At 35.9% G+C, this 19,214-nt stretch overlaps 1 protein-coding gene across 22 annotated transcripts in view; it reads left to right on the top strand.

Moving 5' to 3' along the window:
• The window catches only part of LOC149806412 (uncharacterized), a 229,104-nt gene that overhangs the window by 178,996 nt on the left and 30,894 nt on the right, over window positions 1-19,214 (top strand). For 4 of the 22 annotated variants that reach the window (XR_016420196.1, XR_016420194.1, XR_016420182.1 and 1 more), the window contains exon 2: window positions 12,335-12,517. The exons of 17 other annotated variants lie outside the window; for them this stretch is intronic. The gene's annotated coding sequence lies outside the window, so the exon portion shown is untranslated. Of the gene's footprint in view, window positions 1-12,334; window positions 12,518-17,817; window positions 18,953-19,214 lie in introns of those variants that run through there. One more of the 22 variants, XR_016420190.1, reaches the window with a different exon arrangement.

Raw genomic sequence — 19,214 nt, 5'->3', positions numbered from 1 at the left:
TCTGGAGAAAAATGATAACTTACATTCCATTTGCATATTCAATTAAAGGTATGTTTCCATCTTAAGAACAATCAGGAAAAAATTGACTCAATCATTGTATTACATGACTGGGGGAACGGAATCCTTATGGAAATTCATAATGAAAATTGGTATTAAAAAAATGCGAATTTTGATAAATATCGGGAATGTAGAATTATCTGATAGTTGCTTGGATGTGAAAAAGGATAAAAAGAGCTCATTATCCCAAACTGAAGTGTTTGATTTATTCCTCACACTTAGGGTTAGAAAGATCTCTGTTGACAAGAAGCCAATTGCTTTAATTTAGTTGGCATTCCATGTTTAGACAAAGTACCATATTTATTAGGTTAAGAGTTCTGCCTTCTAAAAATCACCAAGAGCATTAGAGCTTTAGACGAGAATCTGTCATAGTTAGAACCCCCACCCCCACCCATTTTCAGAATTTATCATCTAAGTTGAAACCCATGTTTGAATGAGATAAGACCAGTGGCATTTTGGTGCAAAAAATGAGTTTGAAGTGAAATTCATTAGGGACTTGCCACTACCTCACAACTTGTACTACCTCAGAGGGACATGCCACATTTTACTGCCTTGCATGGACATTATACTACCTCACATGAACTTCACACATTTTACTACCACAAAGGGACTTACTACATCATAGGGACTAGTCACATTATACTACTTCACATGGACTTACCACATTATACTGCCTCATAAGGACTTGACAACTTGTACTACCGCAGAGGGACATAACTACATCATACTACCTCATATGGTCTTCACACATTGTAATACTTTACATGGACTTACCACATTGTACTACCTCATAAAGACTAGACAACTTGTACTACCTCAGAGGGACTTACTACATCATACTACCTCATATGGTCTTCCCACATTATACTACTTCACATGGACTTACATTATACTACCTCATAAGGACTTGACAACTTGTACTACCTCAGAGGGACTTACTACATCATACTACCTCGTATGGTCTTCCCACATTATACTACTTCACATGGACTTACCATAGTATACTGCCTCAGAGAGTCTTGTCACATTTATACTACCTCATGGAGACATAACATATCACCTCACAGGGACATACCTCATTATACTACCCCGAGACTTGACACAATTATGGAAACTACAGCAAAGCATCAGATATATGGATGCTGCTTGTCTGGATTATTTAATCGTAAGGACCTATGGAATGATTCACAAACAATATCAGAATCCTTTATTTTCATCAGTGCAGGATATGAAAATTTAGCCCAAAGCCTCATGCCGGACACAAAATTTTTATCCCAGATTACAACTTTTTGAGCTCTAAACCACCCTTTAGAATCTCTGCATGCAGCTAGGTTATGTCAGAGTAAAATGTCCTGTTTGTGGGACACTAGTTTAAAGCATTGCACAATTTAGGACTTGACATGTGGCAGCTAATGCTTTTCTTGATTATTTACAAAGATTGTTCAAGTAATATTGAGAACCAGGGAATTTTTGCTGGTGTGTATTACACTATGATTGTATTAGGTCATGTTATGAAATACAGCAGTCGTGAGATAACACTGGAAAACAATCATCCATCCACATGTAAGAATGTGAGAAATTTTGTTTATTTCAGTTATTCTGACTGTAAAAAAAATATAGCCAGAAACAAATCAGAATTTCCTTTCAAGTCCAGATTGTAGATGTTTTACTGTAAAATTTTAAGGGCAGTAATCATGAATTTGTTTGGGGGTTTTTTACCATATGTACTCACTTATGAGTCCACTGCAAATTGTACAGACCCAGGTCTGCCACTTCTTATTTTGCCATGGGTCTGTGCAGTTTGTTATGAGTAATCAGTAGAACAAACAACCTGGACTCTGATCTGCAGGCATATTATGCTGTCGCAGATCAAGTTCTTTGTTGTTTTGCAGTTTGACTTGACTTATAGGCAAGTATAAGCAGTACTTACCAGGTTCTTAGATTCATCATTGCTCACTACTGAAAAGTTGACTGTGTATATATAACTGGGTAGATACTGTAATTGATTGGGGTGAGCAATAACACAACACCTGCAGTCAGGTCTGTTTCAGTGGAGGCTGAGCTTAACTCTTATTACCATGTGATCGGCTGATTCATACAATTGTGTCATCTTGTCTCATTTGTAAATCCTTCAGAGAAACACATACAGTCATGCTGGTAAAATTAGAGTGGATTTAATCGATTTCCCATAAAGATTTTCATATAAATGAGTCAAAGGATCATTTTGAGACCCTGATCTGTGTTCATTCAAGCATGCAATCAAAAAGATTTCCAATAGCCAACACATTTAGTGTGCTGTTGAAAGCACTCAAATTTAATTATTTCCTATTAAATGTTATTGGACAGCTGCAGTTATCAGCTGAGAGTATAGATTTTGCATACTATCAAAAATAATTATCAAATGACATTTGAATTCAAAATTGTAGGTCACTTTGTAAATTAAAAAGATTAATGCTTGCATTTCATGTTTATGACAGCAACTGTTCTGCTGGCCAAGAAGTCAGTTTTTGTGTAATTGTTGATTTTCATTGATGTAAGCATAGTTTTCTACACCCAAGAAATTTAAAGATCATTTTCCTTGCTCTTGCTTGCACACCAGTAGCTATGTGATTCTATGTTACCATATATACTTGCTTATAAGATGACCCCAACTGCAAACTGCACAGACTCAGACCTGCGATCACATAAATAATGCACTGGCAGATCTGGATCTGTGCAGTTTGTTAGGAGTAATCAATAGAATAAACAATAATGACCCTGATCTACAGGCGCATTATGCTACGGCAGAGCAGGATCATTGTTATTTGCAAACTGCGCAGAGCCAAATTTGCCAGTGCATCTGTGGGGTGGCCGAGTGGTCTAAAGCGCTCTTCGTTACGGATCACTGCCATCTCACCTCTGTCTGCAGCGGATCGAGTCTCGGATTCAGCCAATGTGGGTATGTGAGAAAGCTTGCCAGTAGCTTCTCATGGGTCGGTGGTTCTTTCCGGGGTTTTCCGGGTTCTTCCTCCACCATTAATACTGGCCGCCATGTATAGCCTATCATGTGCTGAAAAATGGCGTTAAACCCCACAACAACAACAACAGTGCATCTGGGTCTGTGTAGTTTGTTACGAGTAATCATTAGAATGAACAACATAGACACTGATCTGCAGGTGCATTATGCTACAGCAGATTAAGATCTTTGTTGCTTGCAGTTTGGCTCAACTTATAAGGAAGTATACATGGTAGTTACCTGAGCCCAAAAATATAACAAAATCCTATTATGTCAATAATACAGCACTTACGAGGATGGTGATTAAAGCAAAGGTAGGTTGACTCACTGTGATGGACACCTATTTCCAGGAAAGTTAAATATGGCTAAAGCTGAAATCTAGTCTAAGAGTTTCATGCCACACCCAATCTATTCAGAGTTTCATGCCCCACCCAATTTTAGTGCTTCCTAATGTTGGGAATTGTTTGAAATTTGTAGATCAATTATTGGTTAATCATAAATTGATCAACTGTACATTCAGACTAGACGGATATAGTTCCTGAATTTTTTCATGGACAAAGTTTTTTATTTTATACAAACCATATATACTTACATATAAGTCATCCAACTGCAAAATGCATAGACCCACATCTGCCAGCACATATTCTGAGAGCAGCTCTTGGTTTGTGCAGTTTGTTGGGCCTAATCAGTAAAAAAAAAACAAAAAAAAAACATACACAATGATCTGGCGATATATTATGCAGTGATAGATCAGGGTCTATATTGATTAATGTTCTGACTTGCACATCACGAGTTGACATGTATATGGTACATTTTCATCATTTAAGATGCTTGTATCCTGGAAAGATGAACAGTTTACTGGCACATTTGTTCTCTGCCATTATGTCAGCATTTAAATTATACTAAACTTTGAAGACTTAATTGTTGGGGCCCCGAGTGGTCTAAAGCGCTCTCCGTTATGGATCACTGCCATCTCACCTCGGTCGGCGTGGGTTCGAGTCTCGGATTCGGCTAATGTGGGTATGTGAGAAAGCTTGCCAATTGCTTCTCGTGGGTCGGTGGTTCTTTCCGGGGTTTTCCCGGGTTCTTCCTCCATGTATATAGCCTATCGTGTGCTGAAAAATGGCGTTTAACCCTACAGCAACAACTTAATTGTTTATTTTGCTTGCCCCAAATCTTCATTCTCCAAAAAATTTAACAGTTTATAAAAAAGAAACTTCAGTCATTTTTGTATGAATATCATGGAAAATCGTAATTAAATGCTGTCATTTGATTTTTTTTAAACCAGTTTTCTGTTATTTCATTTATGTATATATCTGCATGTAAGTTGAGTCAGAGTGCAAGAATCATAGACCTTGAAATGCCATTGCATCAACAATACTGTACAATTTCATAATATGCCAGCAGATCAGGGTCTGTATGTGCTTTATTTTCAGATAAATATATGAAAAACTCCACTGTCTGGAACATTTAGTGATATTATAAATTCTTTAATATTTTTGAACAATCTATGTAAAAATGAATAAACTTAAGTTTGAAAATAATTAGAATAAGTAAAGTAAATTATCAGTCTTGAAAAGAACATTTTACATTTCTGTATTAAAATAGACCATTACAAGAAATATCACAAGTGACTACATGTGATTGTTTATGTATGTAATAGATATATGGAGACATTGTTATCCTATCCTATTGATCATAACAGAAAACCAATCATATGGGATCAGATAAAAGCTTCAAATGGAAATTAATTGTTATGTACGGAAGTTAATTATTACATATGGAAGTTAATTATTACATATGGAAGGTAATTGTTACATATGGAAGTTATTTATTACATATGGAAGTTAATTATTACATATGGAAGTTAATTATTACATATGGAAGTTAGTACATATGGAAGTTAAGTATTACATACGGAAGTTAATTATTACATATGGAAGTTATTACATATGGAAGTTAAGTATTACATATGGAAGTTATTTATTACATATGGAAGTTAATTATTACATATGGAAGTTATTTGTTACATATGGAAGTTATTTGTTACATATGAAAGTTAATTATTACATATGAAGGCTAACTGCTACATACAGAGTTAGTAGTTACTTCTACAGGGAAGTGAGCATAGCATTAGGAAAACTGGTTTTTGTTTTGTTGTGTGTTTTGTTTTATTTAGTGCCAGGATAATTTGAGTAAAATGTCATGCCCAAGGACATGCCACCTGGAATGGTCCAATGATCAAACTTAAACTCACACCCATTTGGTTCATAGTCTCACACTAAACACTAAGTTAAAGTGGTTCCTATTGAAAACTGAGGGTACACTGAGTGTTGTTGTTGTTGTTGTTGCTGCTGCTGTTGTTGTAGGGTTTAATGCCATTTTTCAGCACACGATAGGCTATACATGGCGGCCAGTATTAATGGTGGAGGAAGAACCCGGGAAAACCCCGGAAAGAACCACTGACCCACGAGAAGCTACTGGCAAGCTTTCTCACATACCCACTACATGGAGTGTATCATCTACAGTAAAACATTGGCTATCAGCTGTCAGATCTTTGGTTGGCCATGCATCAGATATTTGGCAGTTTGGGTAATGACTGTCTTTCCAGCAGCCATAGTTTTCCCGACTTTTTCCTTCTTTTTTGTTAGGTTCCCTATTTTAACCTTTTTCCAAAATGTCCATATTAACCTTGCTTTTTCAGTTTGTATTTATATGTCATAAAACAAATTGCTGTTTTGTTGACTATATGTCATAAAACAAATTGCTGTTTTGTTGACTATATGTTGAAAGACTATTTTTGCCCTGCTTTAAAAACTAATTCAACTACATAAACAATCTGGAAAATCATTTTTCTAAAAAATAGTGCTAAATTAGAAATCAGAACATATGACACAGATACACACACACACATATAAGGTGTAATTGAAGAAACCTACACCATAGAGACCGCTTGTATGTGAGAATCAGCTTGCTTTTGTTCAAGATTATGAAAGTCAAGTAAAGATTTTATTTTTTTTACATTAATTTGCATCATTTCAATCTATTTTGTTTATAAAATATCACTATTTGGCCCTAATTTTTTCCTAACTTTTATTTGTTTAAAAGTAGCCATATTTTATCCCTAGTTTTCATAAAAAGTTGCTGAGAGACTAATATAGACCACGTGTAGGAGTGTGTGTGTGTGTGTGTGTGTGTGTGTAAAAAGGGGCATAAATGCTTGGTTTTGGTTGTGATGAAAATTTGAATCATTGGGGTTTGAATAAAAAAGGATTTTTTGGTCTGCATCAATAGATAAGCATTGGCATCCTCCAGATTAGCTTTGTATGTGCAAAACGTAACATCGGCATCCACCCCCCACCCCACCCCCCATTAAATGAATCATTAGTCAGTATATCTTATGTCATCACTTGTGTAATGACCAGTCATTTTGAGCAGTAAGAAATTAGCTCTTATTCATTCAAGAGGAGAAATCCAATTATTACGTTATTCATGGATTACTGATAATCAGAAACATCGAATATAAAATGTCAGCAGTACCTGTAAAATATGTCCTCTACTTTTACCATTATTTTTTATTTCATTATTGTGGCAGATTTTCTTCTTCACAGTCAGACCACATTTATCTGTACAACCCGAAATTTACTCTAAATATTTTTAAAAGGTAGATAAAATTACATCAATAATCAATGTTTGTATTGTTGTTGTAATAACACAGAGTTCTAGATAAGAATATAATAAATTAGGTACTTTACTTCCTGGTATGTAACTACAGTTTTTAAAAATTTGATTGGGTATTTTGTGAGCATCACAAACAAAAAACTTACACTTCGAAACGGAGTCCTAATCATCAAGATGTTGATAATGTCGAATGGTGTCAAACTGCTTAGTGACAAACTAGTTCAAGGTTTATTTATTTTATATCTCTTTATTGCGAGTGTGTACTCACAAGGTACAGGGCCAGATCAGATCAAGTTTTGGGGGGAGGGGTGCAAAATTTCTAAAGGGCCCTAACTTTCCTTTTAAGGGCACCAAAGCAAAAGTTTATTTGCCTATTTAGTCAGAGTGTGCATAATACCCAATAAACATGCACAAGAATAAAACTGGTCAAATTTCAAGTGACAGGTGACGTTTGTGTATATGCGGGGTTTTTGGGGGGTGGGGGGGTGTAGGGGAGGTCCAAAGACCTCCTGTCTCCCCTCCCTCTCCCCCAATCTCATTTCAAATGTGCATGGAACATCTTGAACTTTAGCTGATAGTATAGTTCAATAGTTGATATTTATAGAACACGCAAACATACAACATGGGTTCTGCATAAAGCAGGATTGGTCTACTAATAACCTCAGACTAAATTCTTAAAATTGTTTTTCATAAATTTGAACATGATAATCTTTATGCATTTTTAGACGTATTTGTCTGCATAAAATATGCTGCTTTTCTGCAGCACTGATCACAGTGTGTTTGCATACTGTGAATAGAAAAGGAAGGGGAAAAAACAGTAGCAGAGGAAATTAGTAATAAATAGGTTGCACCTATTAGAGGGAACACAGCAACCTCGAAGAAACAAATTTTGTTTTGACTAGTGGTAAAATTAGTTGTAACAAATTATAGCTCCAGATGACATTCCGTCATTCCATATTAATGAAAATTTAGGATAATTGATGTATAGATAATCTGTGTTTTACGGTACCGGGATGCCAATAGGTTCATGTGTGCACTCTTATTAAATTAATATCATTTGAAAATAGGACGCAAATTTTCTGGTGCAAATTTGGGTTTGAAGTTTGTAAATGTTTTCAATGGATGACATGCTCAATGTGCTAAAATGATTGATATAGAATCTCTTCTTTTATTTTGATAAACAGAATCTGTAACATAGGTATTGAAGCAGGTTATTAATTAATTTAGATGCGATGCGATATATAATGACCTCATACCTAAAAATAACCCATGCAGGCAGTGTCTTAAAACCTTCAGACAAACTTGGTGGCAAAGTTTCGTTATGTAGGCTTGACTGAAGACCATGTTCCTGGGCAAAATTAGGTCACAGCCTACTAGACAGTCACTTAGATGGTGGTATGGTTAGTGTTGGTGTTACAATCTCGTCTCCCTACAAGTTGAAACTGATGCAGATTTATATATACTTTATTCCAGTAGTTTAGGCTATAACACGTACATAAAATGGTCAATATATTGAAGCACAGAGCACATTTTATCGTTTAACTGTCAGTCATGGGGTTCGAGTTTTTTTTTTTATTATGAAAACAATGGACTCTGAGATGCAATTAAACTTGCAGATTTTTTTAAAGATGGATGGGCATACCAATATTTATCATATTTTTTCTGTGATAGCTTGATAATTTTTTTCAAATAACAGTGTTCGCCAGAACTACCTACCTGGTAATCGTAAATTATTTCTGTAACAGAAGTTACAGAAAAGTCTAGGAAGCAATGTAACCTTAATATCTACCTGCCACAGCGTTAAGTTTATGGTTAGATCAAATAAATATAGAAAGTCCAGTGGAATGTAAAATGTAATCATCTGTATAAACATTTTTCAACATTACATAATTACCACTTTTCTTTATGTTTAGGTTTTGTTTCATGCCAGTTTGGACATGTACAATCTATTTAATGTCTGAAAAAGTTTATACATGAAAAGTTTAAATCACACAGATTTTTTCACTTAATAAAAATTTTAATAATCTTTAGGAAGTCCTGCACCATGGCTGTATAAATTTTATTACAACTACATGCCTTAAGAAATTGACATTAATAATCTAATTGATTTAGATTTCACCATAAAACGGACTAGCAAAAAGGTATTTGTATATAAATTTGGTAAGTAAATGAGTAGCCCTAACAATAAAACAAAGGAAAAATGAACAGTAAATGAATATAAGAAAAGATGGAGAAATTGGAGAATTGCAACATATGAATTTACATTAGAAGAAATCAGACCACAACATTTCATAAAACACATTATACTTTTATTGAAACTATTAATGTTAGTTAATACGAGATGCAAATTAAAACAATGAACCGATGTTATTTTAATTGTTTGTTCTTTTATTTACCTTTTTTATTAGATCAAACAATAAAGCAATTATCTTCTTGTACAGTGAATCACAAATCTCCACAAATTTTAGGACCATTTCACTATTAAATTTGGCCACCATTACTAAATATGTAAAATCCGTTAAACAGATTCTCAAAGACATCTCTTCAGAATGTTATCAGGTCTTACAGAAAGTATTCTTGCAATAAGAGCTTTAAGATTTGCAGTTGATGCCAATCTGTTACTGTTACTAAAATGTAAAAAAAATTTAATAACTTATTTTTTTAAAAAGACTGAACAGAATTTGACTGATTACAATAATGTCGTATCTTGAATGCCCTTCAGTATTATTTAATCATCTTTGAAAGCAAGGAAGAGGATTCAGCAGCTGATGTGCATCTGTTCTTTTTGGGCATTTACTGCATTCCATCCAAGAATATAGTCTATATTGTTTCGTGTATTCATACTAAACCCATTGAGTGAAGTCCACATAGTTATCACTGTTATTACCAACTTGTTTTGACAGAAGTCCACATAGTTACTTGTGACATTCCCATCTTGTACTACCAACAGTCCACATAGTTAATTGTGACATTCCCATCTTGTACTACCAAACGTCCACATAGTTACCAGTGACATTCCCATCTTGTAATACCAAACGTCCACATAGTTACCAGTGACATTCCCATCTTGTAATACCAAACGTCCACATAGTTACCAGTGACATTCATTCCCAACTTTTATTGTCACTGCTGGGCTTCTTCAGTTACCACTGAAGAAACAGGACTCGAGGGTTACTCCTTACACTCAGTTGGAACGTTTCACATCCCCACTGTGAAATCATCAGTAGTTGTAGACATTCCCCACAGGTCAGACATATATGTTTTATAATGATATAAAGTTAACGTCCGCTGAAAATTGCTGTGTATAAATTGTTGCTTTTTCACTTTGTTTAAGCATCGTTTATACGCAACAATACATGACACAATTGCTATCGCTTTTATGTAGGCCTGAATGCCAACAATGGTCCACAATAGTATTCATGAGCTTACATTAATAGATAAATTATCGACTAATTAAAAACTGCATCAGCAGCCAAGTCCATTCTTTTGGATTGGCATGGGTGTCAACACATTAAATTTAAATTCACTGCCAACATCCCCATCACGATACCTACAGTGATCAATGGCCTTGAGATTGTCATTGTTGGTAGAGGTTGCTTTCTGTATCAAAGAAAGCTACCCATTCACTTCACTCCTCACAGTTTTAATACCCAAGAATGTAATGTGAACGCTTTATATGGTGCATTTAAACAAAACTCACTGATGGAAGTCTGCAACATTACCATTGTTATTCCCAAACTTCCTTTGGACATTTTAGTGGACCTCTTCAGTTACCGCTGACTTAATCGCTGGTAGAGTGATCTGATCAATCACTTTTCTCCATTCTAGTTTATTCAGCAAGAGTCTTGTGTCAGACATGTTGTGTATTCAAACTTTACCCACCGAGGAAAGTCTTCATTGTTACCACCGTCTTCCCCAACTTTTGTTGACCAGTCTGGTTCTCACTGGGCTCCATCAGTTGCCCCCTTCCATCCCAAAACACTTTACTCGGGAGTTATCCGTAACATTGTGTATGATGTCAACTTTTGTACAACCATGTTGTTTGTGCTCATGCAGTTACCACTAAATCACTTTACCAATGAATCACTCACTGACAGAAAGTGGCAAAATTCATCTGTAGCAGCTGACAGTCCCCCTAGGGCAAAACCATGCCCATTTTATTATGAATGAAAAAGTTAACTTGAGCTGAATTTTTTGTGTATGAACAAAAGAAAGGCCATTCAGCCATTACCTCTGTTTGCCATGTCTAAAAGTAGCATAATGTTTACACAACTTTATCTTGGAAAACCCCATAACAGAATTTAACCATCTTTGACACAAAGCAGCCGACATAGGGACCTTTCCATATTTTCCAACCTAGTGACCTTTCCATATTTACTAAATACTATCAGTTTACGCAACCAATAGTACTGGGAGAAATTTCAACCAAAAGCGTCGTAGTGATGTAGATGTCTTGGTTAACCCGCTCTTGCATTTGGCATTTAGATATGTAGCTAGGTGAGTGATCTGAGGCCTGCTGGGACTTCTTGTTCAGTTTTTCCATAAATATTTAACTTTCTACTATTATGAGAAAAACTTTCCAGCACAGTCAAGCAAAAACCACCTGAGGTAGACAAGTGAATTTTTTTGGAATATTTCCTTCCATATTTAAATGACCTGATAAGATTTTCAGGTTATTATAATATATTTTCCTTTTACACTTTTGGACTTTGACCTTTTTGATAAAAGAAAACATTTTTAGTGCGACTAATTGCACAACACTTGCTTGGGGTAGACAAATTAAATTTGATAAACGTTTGTAAGCCTCTGTAAATTACACAATTAGATTTTCATGTCATCCTAGCTCAAATGCATTATTCCTGCCTCATTAAGACAAAGGGGTCAGCATGATATATTTCTGAACAATTAGGGATGGGCTTATTATTAGACAAAGATATCTTTGTCACATAAGTTTCAAAAGTGGGGATGGGGACTGTTAAGGTTTTTTTTACCTCATTGTTTTAGCCATTTTAGTCTCCAGTTGAGCATACTTAATTTTTAAAAATATAAATTTAAGTATGCATTATTTATCACTGACGACTAAAAAATACAGCTCACCGTTTTATTCCCATCCCATTTCAGCTAAAAGCTAACATTGCATCATCTGGTGTGTTATTGATAAATCTCTTGATGAAGTGGTATATTACATTTCAAAGACTTATGATGCTTTAAACTTATATTTTTTCCCAAAAGTATTCATCTCGTGCAAGTTAAAAAGTCTGTCACTGTCAAACTGTGTGTACTAAGTATCTTCTAAACTATTCACTATATCCTCTTCAAATCTTAGTTGCAGAGACTGAAATACATTAAGAGTGAAAAATTTGACTTAGTTATATGTTGTCAAAAGTTAGTTGGCCACATGGTTTTGTCCACTCATTGTCTTCAAAACTATTAGGGATTCCATCTTCAAATCTTTTTAGTATGTAGTGACTTAAATATGAGTGAAAAATTTGGCTCATGTATATACTGGTAACAGTCATTTGTATGTGTGTGTGTGTGTGTGTGTGTGTGTGTGTGTGTGTGTGTTATATAGATTTTTAACATAGCTTTAACATTTTCCAGTCATATCGCAACGATGTCTGCAGTGTGGCAGTTTAAATTGATGTCTAGCACTGTGGTATCATGCCGCAAAGATGTAGCATGATGTCCCACCCAGTCACAATATCCCGACACCAGGCCAACCAGTCCTAAACACTAACTTCTTAATGCTGAGCGCCTAGCGAGGCAGCTGTTATTACCATTTTTGTAAGTATTTGGTATTACCATTTTTAGATGTCTTCCACTCTATATCTTCAAAACTGTTAAGAATAATCGTCTTCAAAATTTATTTATTAGTGACTTAAACACATTAAGTGTTAAATATTTGGCTCATGTATGGTAAAGGTTATTCATTTGGCCATAAGATTATATCTACTCAGTATCTTCAAGTCGTTGAGTATGCCATCTTCAAATCTTGCTAGGAGTTACCTGAAACATGTTTTGCTCAGATGCATAGTGGTAAAGGTTAGAATTTGCCATAAAGATTTTAGAATCTTGTTCCAGATTTCTTCTTAAATGCAATATGAACTTTCTTATATTTTCACTAATTAGCTAATCAAGATCTATAAGGAGAAATCTGTATAGTACAATAAACCTTAACATCTACAGATTTAAGTTTAATTCAAGTGTTGACATAATGTGTACCAGACAGAATTGCCTTTATTTGAGCTGATCTTGTTTTGGGTGAGAGATTAAAAAAAGGCAGGTTGTTGTGGTTCTTAGGTCAAGTGGTCCTTTTGGGGTTCTCTGACCCTCTTTACTCAGTGAGTACAGTGGCTAGACGGTGTTTCCAATACATTAATTGTTTGTACTTGAATATCAAGCTATCTAAAATAGCATAGCACTAGATACACTCACGGTCCAATTGGCTCTTGTACTGGATTAATTGTTTGTTTACACTTTTCAATAATTTGTTGCTATTAACTAAAACATCTGTGAAACCTATGTCTGTCTGTCTGTATATTGATCTGTTTGATTAGACCCTGTATCGACCGCTCCGGTGGCCTAGTGGTTAGAGCGTCCGCCTCTGATGCGGGAGGTCGTGGGTTCGATCCCAGGCCGAATCATACCAAAGACTTATGAAAATGGTACTAACAGCTGCCTCGCTTGGCGCTCGGCATTAAGAGGTTAGTGTTAGAACTGGTCGGCCTAGTGTCAGGATAATGTGAATGGGTGGGACATATGCTACATCTTTGCGGCATGATACCCCAGTGCTAGACATCAATTTAAACTGCCACACTGCAGACATCGTAGCGATATGACTGTACGTAAAAAAATCCAAATCACACACACACACACACACACCCTGTACCTGAATGCCTTTTCAGCCTATCGATCTATTTTATCGATCTCTCTGCTAGTTGATATCGGTTGGCCTTCAATATCCATCAATCTGTTGACTTCCCGGTTTGCCTATCTACCTCAGAATCTAACATTCATTCATATCTATCTATCTGTCTATCTGTACATGTCTGTCTATCTACCCATCCATCCATCCATCCATGCATCCATCCATCCATCCATCCATCCATCTATCTATCTATCTATCTATCTATCTATCTATCTATCTATCTATATATCTATCTGAGTCCGTCCATCCATCTATATATTCCTCCAATAACAACCTTTTTAAACGTTTTTTTCTCCAGTACCTTTGTATGTCAGGGGAAAAATGCTGGACTATGTATAAATGTAATGAATACACTCTGAAAATAGGTCAACTACACAGCTGCCTTTAATCAAACTATCAATTAGTGACATAAATTGAATCAGATTTTTCCTAGGTTTCTTTGCTCAGTATATCCGTGGAATATATTTGGGTCACCGTTAGTACACTATTGCAGTTTACCTAATTTATTTCATTTTTGTGTGTGTGTGTGGAGGGGATATGGTGGTTTTAAGTGATTGCCAATGCATTTGGTCATGGGAAAACTATATTGAGTTCAGAGTCGAAAACTCGGAGATCTTAGTTGCTGTGACTGAAAGAAGATAAATTATTTCTGCACAGTTATATTATAGTTCTGCATCACATACCTGGGCCAAACTTTGTGCATGGTTGCACTTGGGATCAAGAAGAAGAAAAGAAACTCTGTCGATTTGGGGGTCAAAGGTCAAGTTTACTGTACTGAAAGAAGAAAATTATCTCCGCGAAAAAACTAGTGTTCTACATCACAGACATGGACCAAACTTTGTCCAGGCATGCAGTTAGGCTAAGGAAGAAGATTACTGATTTTGAATTCAAAATGTCAAAAATCAATCTCGCTGTGACTGAAAAAAGAAAAATGGTTTCTGCAAAAGAATTTCAGTTTGAGACCATGTACCAAAGATTGTGAATGGCTTGCTGACTGGATAAAAAAGAAGCTTATTAATATTGAGATATGAATGTCAAGATGGCTGTCACTTAAAGATGAAAAATGATTTAGCATAAATAATAACTTTACGTCTCGATAACATACCTTGACCAAAGTTTGTATATGGCTTTCTTTCAATGTATGGAAGAGGCATGAATTTGGGGGTCAAAAGTCGGGGTCATTGTGACCACGAGAAAAATGTGTTTTACGGAATAGCTTTTTTCCATAGAGCAAGTTTATTGGCCAAACAGTCTGGATGGTTTGTACTTAGGATCATAAAACTACACACATTCTTTGGTTAAAACGTCATAGGATATGGATCTGATAAGAAACTTTTTTTTTTAACAGTACGTTTAGTTCTAGACAGCATACGTAGACCAAGTCACTGAGACCCGTTGGTCAGTGGTCTCTATTGTCAACTTTGCCCTTTTTACGCATATTGAACACCAGGCGAACATATAAGATGACCACACACGCTACTCGATCACTGCCATCTCACCTCTGTCTGCGTGGGTTCGAGTCTCGGATTCGGCCAATGTGGGTATGTGAGAAAGCTTGCCAGTAGCTTCTCTTGGGTCGGTGTTTCTTCCCGGGATTTTCCCAGGTTCTTCCTCCACTATTAATACTGGCCGCCATGTATAGCCTATCGTGTGCTGAAAAATGGCGTTAAACCCCACAACAACAACAACTACTCTTTTTAACCCTTGAAACCCCTTAGGATGATCGTCGTTGTAAGAGCTCTTCAGAATTATTGTTTTTTTTAAATCCATGAATTTAACATCAAATACAATTTTTACATCTTATGTGAAAGTGTCCAAAGTGTCATTTATATACGGAAGGTGGAACAGAGAGACAATGTGAATATTATGTCTTGTCGAAGTACCTACCGGCGATGACCAGCTTTGGCTACTGTTTCAACTCAAGACCTTATGTCCATGAAACCGGCCAGAGTTCTTTTTAATTGTTACAAACCACTTTACAAAAGCTATGGTATATGTTACCAGTTGTCATGACGACAGTACTAATAGTGGGTAACCTTGCAGTTAAAATTGTTTGTCTCATTTCTCAGTTTCATGAAGGTGTATTTTGGTTTTCTTCGTCTAGTCGTTTATTTTGAATTGACAGCAGCATTACCATCTACACCACACTACACCAATTACAATTACAATAACAACAACAATACTAATATGTCTTTGATTTAACATTTTTTTCAGTAATTTCACTACGATGTCTTTAGTGTGGCAGTTTATAATGATGTCAGCATGGCGGCATCATGCTGCAGACATGAAGCACCATGCCCCACCCAGTCACGTTATCTGGACACCAGGCCGACCATTTGTAACACTAACCTGTGAATGCTGAGCGCCAAGCGAGGCAGCTGTTAGTACCCTTTTTTAAAGTCATTGGTTAGACCCGGGGGGGGGGGGGGGTTGAACCCGCGACCTCTCGCATCCGTGGCTGACGCTTTAACCACGTAGGCCACCGGAGCGGTGGTTAATAATAATAATAATAATAATAATAATAATAATAATAACTATTATTATTATTATTATAAGTGATGTACACTTATGTTAGATACCAATAACTTGTCTTCTGTGGACGTTTAGGATACACTTGTCATATCAAATACAGCTTTCTTAATTATAAAAATAGGAAACGTCATTCGAAATACATCGTTGCTAACTTTTAATTCTTCTCTAACACAAAATGAAATGCTTTATAATATTTGCTACTGTATATAATTGGACGAGGAGTTCTGATACCTATAATTTGAATCCGATTGAATAATGCTAATGTAGCAGTGACAGCATCTGTATTCAAGGTCATAATGGTGGCAACAGTAACAGGAGAACGAATTTTACTAGTAGTAAAATTGAGAGGACGAGGAAGAATAAGAACAAATAAGTTCTGCGGAAAAATCTTGAGACACTTCCTCTCTACTCTGTAGATGATATCTAATTTTGCTCCACTACATCTGTTTTACTACCATGGTTGTATCCGCCTGAGGTAAAATGTAGATAAAACACTTGAATTCGTGTACTTCAAGTCAAAGGGGTCAGCGAAAAGATAAACTAATTCAGATGCTAATTTGGCCTAATTTTCAATCATGACTTCATCTGAGACAAAATTATAAATTATCTTGTCATTGTTTTTATATCGCTACAGGGAAAACAGTGAAACATTTTGCCATGACATAAACGTGGCATGACGATTTCTGACAGCATTTCTTATCTGACCCGTAAATTTTGACTTTTGGCTTATTGCTCATGAGGCTGTCTATTTTATACTTCTTATCTCATGCAACGTGCTCACATTCCCTTCCTTCCTTCCTTCCTTGGTGAAAACGAATAAAGTTTAGGAACACGTGATTTGAAAGTAATCAGAACTAATATTTACTGCTTTCAAATCCATGGCAAGTAGTCATTCAAGCCTATCTGTAACTTTACCTGAAGGATGTATAGTCCATAACTGAAAACATTCGCTGTACAATATTTACCCGCGTATAAAACTCAATTAACTAATTAACAGCTAACATAATTAATCTAGATTTGAATGTTGCATAATCGGCTGACAGAACAGGGTCAGCATTGTTACACGATTTCCAGCGAACATCATCGATTCAGATATGCTGAGGCATTAAGAGACCGCAGATCTTGGTCTATGCAGTTTGGAGTTTTGTGTAGTTTTTACATGGGTAGATACGGTAATTATTTCTTACCCTTAATCCGCTGTTAATATTATCACCTTTAATAAATGCTGCATTCACTTTCTACCAACACCTCTAAGTAAACAACTATGCTTTCTAGTGATTTACAATACGGTTTCCGATATTATCCGTACGCCGACCAGCTTGACAGTAACGCATGTATATTAAAATTCAAATAAAGTAGTTCCTCTGATCACATTACCTTTGTTGATGTGATGACTTGCTTATGTCAAGATAATATGTCTTCATTTTAGTAAAACAGAAAGGGTTAGGGGATAGTATCCGTAAACTCAACGAACACTTTTGTCATCACCATTTCCAGCAATAGCTGGAATTTTCCTACCCTGTTTTAAATGCTCCTTATTATATGCAGGTTCGCCACCACCGCCAAATAATGACAGAAGGATAAACCAGGAAGGCATACAAACCTTCACAAAGAGAGAGAGAGAGAGAGAGAGAGAGAGAGAAAGAGAAACGACAAGTAATGTATAAGAAACATTCCAGCGGCTCCACACACTCTTTTCCCTGGAATGAAGATCTTTTTTTTTTAAATGTTCGGTGCCTAAATATGCATTTTTAAAATTTGTACAGAGTAATAAGCTTTAGTAATTTCTTGGCTTGTCATCTCCTTCATCTTGAGAAAGTACGCATCGTTTACATTAATAGAAGTTATGGGACTGATTTGTCATATTTGCATTTCCGTATATGATTTACGAATTCTTACATGTTTGTGTCTGATTCATAGGTATACAATAGAAAGACGTACAAAATAAAACGGAATCAGAAAACGTAGATGAATAGATTTTAACGAAAATGAGATAGAATAAGACAAAATGGCACTTGCATATGTAATAAACCTTGTTTCATGTTATTGTTTCTGCCTGCGTTTAAGGGATTTTATAAGTTTTTTCATCCCATGGATGCTAGTTGTATCTGGCAGTTTTCGTGCTCCTGTTGTCTATTGGTGATATGAAGGCAGCACTGACGGCAATGGACGTAACTAATCACTCTTTTCTGTCGCTAGATGGCGTGGATTAGCTATGGTGTTTCTTGACAGACGGAGAGTTCCAGTTGGTGCTTATCGTGGCCGAACATTTCCGAATAAGATAAAATCAAATACAAAGGTCCATAGTACACATACTGCATTTGAAGGAGTAGCCCTTCGGGGACAGTGTGAATGTTATCACATCACCTGTTGTGGGATACAAAAAATTTGAACTACATCCATTATTTACCATTTTGTATATAGATATATATATAATATACCAAGCTGTTGGGATTTGCTTATTGCATTTGTTGTCTCTTTTTACTGAACAGACTGGTAATAAACTGCTGACTGGAAATGTAGTTTCGAACTAAAGATGGTTTCCAGGTAGTTAGACCGGAAATAACAATTTGTAAATGATGCTTTCACAACGTGGAATTTTTTTTTTTATGTTCATGGGCGGGATGGAATACGGTATATATAGTATTGCACAAGTTAAAACCAAGTGCAGTTTCTTAGGACTAATCAGTAGAACAAGCAGCCTGGACCCTTATCTGACGGTTCGACCGCGAGATTTTGTGTATAAGCAGTTATATACGGTATGTTATCTTTCTATAATGAACCTTGGCGAGTATTTATAGTATGGATATTAATTTAACATCAGCTTAAAGAACAACAAAAAAAAATGAACACGGCAAAACGTGGTTAAATATGCGTGGTTCTTTTTTCAGTCGTTGATTTACCTACTCTTTACAGTTTTGACAGACACATCTGTAAGTGAAGTACTGGTCTATGACAGCTTTAACATTCGAAATAAAGCCTTTATATAAATATTCATTATTTCATGCTGTAGGGATCAAA

Source organism: Sinohyriopsis cumingii, chromosome 1 (genome assembly GCF_028554795.1).
Source record: "Sinohyriopsis cumingii isolate HCF-2022 chromosome 1, ASM2855479v2, whole genome shotgun sequence".
Lineage (NCBI taxonomy): Eukaryota > Metazoa > Mollusca > Bivalvia > Unionida > Unionidae > Sinohyriopsis > Sinohyriopsis cumingii.
The sequence above is the reverse complement of the archived record's forward strand: the minus strand, read 5'-3'. Positions and strand labels throughout refer to the sequence as shown.